The following is a 7,417-nucleotide window of genomic DNA, read 5'->3' as shown; positions in this document are numbered from 1 at the left end:
GGATGCACCGCGGTTCACCCCTGCATATATCAAGAAGACTCAAGCGTCTAAGCTTGGGGATGCCCAAGGCATCCCCTTCTTCATCAACAAATTATCATGTTCCTCCCCTGAAACTACATTTTTATTCGGCCACATCTTATGTGCTTTTTCTTGGAGCGTCGGTTTGTTTTTGTTTTTGTTTTGTTTGAATAAAATGGATCCTAGCATTCACTTTATGGGAGAGATACACACTCCGCTGTAGCATATGGACAAATATGTCCTTGGTTTCTACTCATAGTATTCATGGCGAAGTTTCTCCTTCGTTAAATTGTTATATGGTTGGAATTGGAAAATGATACATGTAGTAATTGCTATAAATGTCTTGGGTAATGTGATACTTGGCAATTGTTGTGCTCATGTTTAAGCTCTTGCATCATATGCTTTGCACCCATTAATGAAGAAATACATAGAGCATGCTAAAATTTGGTTTGCATAATTGGTCTCTCTAAGGTCTAGATAATTTCTAGTATTGAGTTTGAACAACAAGGAAGACGGTGTAGAGTCTTATAATGTTTTCAATATGTCTTTTATGTGAGTTTTACTGTACCGTTCATCCTTGTGTTTGTTTCAAATAGCCTTGCTAGCCTAAACCTTGTATCGAGAGGGAATACTTCTCATGCATCCAAAATACTTGAGCCAACCACTATGCCATTTGTGTCCACCATACCTACCTACTACATGGTATTTTCCAGCCATTCCAAAGTAAATTGCTTGAGTGCTACCTTTAAAATTCCATCATTCACCTTTGCAATATATAGCTCATGGGACAAATAGCTTAAAAACTATTGTGGTATTGAATATGTAATTATGCACTTTATCTCTTATTAAGTTGCTTGTTGTGCGATAACCATGTTTATCGGGGAACGCCATCAACTCATTGTTGAATTTCATGTGAGTTGCTATGCATGTTCGTCTTGTCCGAAGTAAGGGCGATCTACACCGAGTTGAATGGTTTGAGCATGCATATTGTGAGAGAAGAACATTGGGCCGCTAACTAAAGCCATGTTCCATGGTGGAAGTTTCAGTTTTGGACAAATATCCTCAAATCTCTAATGAGAAAAGAATTAATTGTTGTCAAATGCTTAAAGCATTAAAAGAGGAGTCCATTATCTGTTGTCTATGTTGTCCCGGTATGGATGTCTAAGTTGAGAATAATCAAAAGCGAGAAATCCAAATGCGAGCTTTCTCCTTAGACCTTTGTACGAAGCGGCATAGAGGTACCCCTTTGTGATACTTGGTTAAAGCATATGTATTGCGGTGATAATCCGGGTAGTCCAAGCTAATTAGGACAAGGTGCGGGCACTATTAGTACACTATGCATGAGGCTTGCAACTTATAAGATATAATTTACATGATGCATATGCTTTATTACTACCGTTGACAAAATTGTTTCATGTTTTCAAAATCAAAGCTCTAGCACAAATATAGCAATCGATGCTTTTCCTCTATGAGGACCATTCTTTTACTTTCAATGTTGAGTCAGTTCACCTATTTCTCTCCACCTCAAGAAGCAAACACTTGTGTGAACTGTGCATTGATTCCTACATATTCGCTTATTGCACTTATTATATTACTCTATGTTGACAATATCCATGAGATATACATGTTACAAGTTGAAAGCAACCGCTGAAACTTAATCTTCTTTTGTGTTGCTTCAATACCTTTACTTTGAATTATTGCTTTATGAATTAACTCTTATGCAAGACTTATTGATGCTTGTCTTGAAGTGCTATTCATGAAAAGTCTTTGCTTTATGATTCACTTGTTTACTCATGTCATACACATTGTTTCGATCGCTGCATTCACTACATATGCTTTACAAATAGTATGATCAAGATTATGATGGCATGTCACTCCGGAAATTATCTTTGTTATCGTTTTACCTGCTCGGGACGAGCGAACTAAGCTTGGGGATGCTGATACGTCTCCAACGTATCGATAATTTCTTGTGTTCCATGCCACATTATTGATGTTATCTACATGTTTTATGCACACTTTATGTCATATTCGTGCATTTTTCGGAACTAACCTATTAACAAGATGCCGAAGTGCCGATTCTTTGTTTTCGCTGTTTTTGGTTTCAGAAATCCTAGTAAAGAAATATTCTCGGAATTGGACGAAATAAAAGCCCGGAGGCCTATTTTCTCACGAAGCTTCCGGAAGACCGAAGACGAGACGAAGAGGGGCCACGGGGGAGCCAAACCCTAGGGCGGCGCGGCCCCCTTGGCCGCGCGGCCCCGTGGTGTGGGCCCCCGTGCCGCCTCTCGACTTGCCCTTCCGCCTACAAATAGCCTCCGTGACGAAACCCCCGCACCGAGAGCCACGATACGGAAAACATTACCGAGACGCCGTCGCCGCCGATCCCATCTCGGGGGATCCCGGAGATCGCCTCCGGCACCCTGCCGGAGAGGGGATTCATCTCCCGGAGGACTCTACACCGCCATGGTCGCCTCCGGAGTGATGAGTGAGTAGTCTACCCCCGGACTATGGGTCCATAGCAGTAGCTAGATGGTTGTCTTCTCCCCATTGTGCTATCATTGTCGGATCTTGTGAGCTGCCTATCATGATCAAGATCATCTATATGTAATTCTATATGTTGCGTTTGTTGGGATCCGATGAATAGAGAATACTTGTTATGTTGATTATCAAAGTTATGCTTATGTGTTGTTTATGATCTTGCATGCTCTCCGTTACTAGTAGATGCTCTGGCCAAGTAGATGCTTGTAACTCCAAGAGGGAGTACTTATGCTCGATAGTGGGTTCATGCCCGCATTGACACCGGGACGATGACGAGAAAGTTCTAAGGTTGTGTTGTGCTCGTTGCCACTAGGGATAAAACATTGATGCTATGTCTAAGGATGTAGTTGTTGATTACATTACGCACCATACTTAATGCAATTGTCTGTTGCTTGCAACTTAATACTGGAGGGGGTTCGGATGATAACCTCGAAGGTGGACTTTTTAGGCATAGATGCGATTGGATGGCGGTCTATGTACTTTGTCGTAATGCCCAATTAAATCTCACTATACTCATCATGATATGTATGTGCATTGTCATGCTCTCTTTATTTGTCAATTGCCCAATCGTAATTTGTTCACCCAACATGCTCGTTCGTCTTATGGGAGAGACACCTCTAGTGAACCGTGGACCCCGGTCCAATTCTCTTTACTCGAAATACAATCTCATCGCAATACTTGTTTTTACTCGTTTTCTCTGCAAACAATCATCTTCCACACAATACGGTTAATCCTTTGTTACAGACAAGCCGGTGAGATTGACAACCTCACTGTTTCGTTGGGGCAAAGTAGTTTGGTTGTGTTGTGCAGGTTCCACGTTGGCGCCGGAATCTCCGGTGTTGCGCCGCACTACATCCCGCCGCCATCAACCTTCAACGTGCTTCTTGGCTCCTCCTGGTTCGATAAACCTTGGTTTCTTTCTGAGGGAAAACTTGCTGCTGTGCTCATCATACCTTCCTCTTGGGGTTGCCCAACGAACGTGTGAAATACACGCCATCACCTGGGTATTTGTGCACTCAAAGGACTTGTGTCCTTGTGTTCTGCACTTGAAGCATGTGAGATTTGAAGGTCCCGTAGAAGCCTTTGAGGAGGCGGTTGAAGTCACCGGTTGCTTCATGCGACTTTGGATACTCATTTGCTTGGATGGTGCAGAGGAAATGGATGGCTCGGCACTTGTTGTAGGAGCGGTTGTAGCAAGCTTGGAGGTGAAGTAGGACTTGGACTTGGTGAACTTGATGTCCTCATTGACTTGACGCTCGGCCTTGGACGCTTGGTGTACCAACTCAACCATGTTGGAGTATGATTGGAACTCCACAATTCTCTTGATGGGATAGTTTAGACCATTCTCGGATTCTTGGATGTTGGCTCGCATCATAGTCAACTCCATCTCCTTATAGAGCTCCTCAACGGTCTTGGTGCCTTTTTTCAATTTTTGGAGTTTGTTGAAGAGTTCGGTCATGTAGTGAGCGGGCACAAAGCGAGCTTGCATCTACTATTTCATCTCTTCCCAAGTGTCAATGGGGGCTCACCCTTTCATCCCTTAGAGTGACAATTTTCTCCCAATAAGTGTTTGCATAATCTTCAAATTCAAGTGATGCCATGGCCACCTTCTTTGCACCGGAGTAGTTGTGGATGCGGAATATCTTGTCAACCTTGAGGGCCCATGAGAGGTAGGCTTCGGCGTCGTCTTCACTCTTGAACTTGGGCATGTGGAATTTGAGCTTGCTATACATATTTTCTTCATCCTCCAAGTTCCTTCGGAGAGGTCTCATGCCTTCATCTCTTTCCAGTTGTGGTGGATGAGGAGGTCTTCCGCGGCCAACCATAATATTGGGTTGGCGTTCCACTTGCACACTTGCTTCTCTTGGTGCGCGATGACGGTGTTGATGAAGATCTTGGTGATGTCCGTGGTTGGCATCCTCATCTTCGGCATTCGCCAGGTCTCCTCTTCCATTTTTGTTGTGGCGTGGATGATTCCGGAGGTCACGCCAGGGTTGATCTTGATGACCTTGGTCTTGAGCATCAATGTGTGGCTCGCGATAAGGAGTCGGGTCCATGTTGAGTATGACGTTGTCGTGGGGTTGGTCGTCACGCCCATGGTGGGCATGGCGATCATGTGGATGGCGGTCATGGTGTGGTACTTCGTCTTGATGAGGACGCTAATTTGGGCGAGCATGTCGATGAATCTCTCCTCGCCTTGAGCTGGTGCGTGAGTCTTCATGGCAATCATGGTGTGGATGAAGTCGATGAGAGTCTTCGCGCCCTGAGTTGGAGCTTGATGACGTGTGACAACCATGGGAGTAGTAATCTTGTGAAGAGCTTGATGATGATGATGTAGAGCGGTGACGGTGACGGCGACGGCGACCCAATTTGTTGATGGCGCCGCTCGAGGCTATTCATGCGCCGCTCCATTTTCGCATCATTGGCTGCCATTTGGCCATTCAAGTTGCTTGTGGCTTCTCGAAGTAGGGTCATATCTTGGTTGACGATGGTGAAGTTGTGGGCCACTTCTTCATATTGCTCGTCAATGCGCGTCTCGAACAAGGCGAGCTGCTCCTTGAACTCTTGGCATTGTGTCCAAAGATTGTGTTGGGTAGCCAACCTCTCGGTGTTGCGGAGGACTCCATCTTTCCTCTTGCCTCGTATCCGTTCCTATCCATGATGTGAAGACAAAAGCTAGGTTGTGTATGTTAGTGGAAGGCAACTACCTTCAAGTCTCACCTTGGAATGATGGAATTGGGTCCACTAACGAAACCAAGAGAAAAACCAATTTGTATTGGGTTACACACGCAACAACACAAGCAAAAGCTAGAAAGTATGGTGGTAGGTGAGTATGGTGGAAAGCCAAGAGACGAAATCCGAAATCAAGTGTATTGTTAAAAGTGGTTAAGCTCCAAAAATCAAATGTCCAAATGGTGACCACGGAAACACGAATGATGTGGAACACACACACACGAGATGATCGGGGTTAGTGCGACCAAGGAATGAGCGGAAAAACAAGATGGTCTACAAAGACCAGCTCGGCATCACACTAACACAAGAAGAGCTCAAAGCTTGAGTTGCAAATTGGGAGACAACAAGATTCACATGCGGCCTCTCTTCTCTTCTCTCTCTTTTGCTTAAAAGCTTTTTACTCTTTTGTATATGGTGGCACTTGCACTCGTTTGCTCTTTTTGTGTATTTTCCGGCTTTTCACACACTATGATGGTGTTAGCCTTGCTTTTGCTATGTTTCCACACGAGTGTATTGCTTATAAGCTTCACTCCCCACTACACACACAACCTCACAATCGGAGCCACATCCAATGTCTCGCAACACTTCATAAGCAATGCTCGATAGGATAGGTCGCAAAAGGAAGAGGGGCTACAAGGCAATGCAAGTTATACCTAGATGGTTTGTAGGCGGTGATGTTCACTCAACTTGCGATGGTGGTGGTGGTGGGTGTCAAAGTACGTTTGGAGATCCGGGGTGCCGAGGTTGTCTTCGTTTTTGCATCTTCGCTGCGGTGGTAGTGGATACAACTAAGGCACTCAAAACCAGTAACCAAACACAAAGGTGAAATCGTGGTCGAATTTGGGTTTGGGGAGCAGTTTCTGGCTCCTGGCGACAGTGCCAGCCTTGGGGCGGTGGCGAGTGCTCGGCACCGGCGAGGGCGGCAGGTGTCGGTCCCTGATGAACATCACGAACTTGTTCTTCGTGAAATGGACCCAAATTCAACCAAAACAACGAAATCGAAGAAATTGACGGCTAGAAACGCAAGGCAAAGGTAGATCAACCCTAGGGACACGAAATCAATGGACCAAAACCACTCAAAACTCAACAAAATCGCAGATCTGACCAAAGGCAATTAAGGGCTTTTTTGGGTTTCTTTTGGAAAAATTTTAGAGGTGAAATTGGGTGGGTGGAGGGTCAAATCCGTGGTAACCAAGAGCTTCTGATACCATATGATGAGGCCTTAGGGCTAGGATGTGCCCAGATCTCATGAATTTGACCAAGTTTATGGATGGAAAAGGTGGAAGAGGAAGAAGAACACAAGATCCAAACCACAAACACACACAAACCCAATACAAACCAATTATACTCCCTTGGTAGGTTAGACCAAACCAATAGAATCAATCCTTCGAGAGACCCTTAGGTAGAATCCAAGAAGAGAAAGATTGGGGGATGAGATCCACTCTAGAACTTGGATGAGAGAGGGGTGGCCCTAGAATCATCCATGAAGAGAGTAAGATTCCACAAGAGTGCCTTGATACAAAGAACTATGGTTATAGGGAGACAAAGCTCAAGTTTCTTCTCAAATCATTGTCTAACCCTAATCTAGGTGGGGAATGAGATACATACAGTCCAGATTCGGAGCAGGGGTAACTTAGTCATTTGTACGAAATAAACAAAGCCACAAGATTATAATGGATGGTTCAGATGAAGTTGACTTTGGTGGGACCGGCAGTGCCGGGGTGCTCCGGCCGGCAGTGCCGGCGTGCCCTAGCCGGCAGTGTCGGCGTGCTCGGGCGGCAGTGCCGGGGTGTCGTGGCCAGCAGTGCCGGGGTGTGCCCAGCGGCAGTGCCGGCCTGTAGGGGGCGGCAGGTGCCGGCCCCGGGCCGTGGCCTCCAGCTGAAGTGGTTCTCCTTCTCCTTCCTTGTCCGGTGTTGGGCCACCCTTGGCGTACTCCTCTCGAGGCTCATATGTGATGACACATAGAACATTGGCATGAGGTAGCATTTCATCCAAAGTAGTGTTGAGGTCGAGTGTAGAGAGGATTGAGTTCACCTTGACATGTAGAGCTTTCACTCGGGATCGAGTCATTGGTCCACTTGGGGGACTAGTTGGCCTTGGTGTAGTGTCGTCCTTGGGCGGGGCTACA

This window comes from Lolium rigidum, chromosome 3 (assembly GCF_022539505.1).
Source record: "Lolium rigidum isolate FL_2022 chromosome 3, APGP_CSIRO_Lrig_0.1, whole genome shotgun sequence".
Lineage (NCBI taxonomy): Eukaryota > Viridiplantae > Streptophyta > Magnoliopsida > Poales > Poaceae > Lolium > Lolium rigidum.
This window is presented reverse-complemented; position numbering follows the sequence as displayed.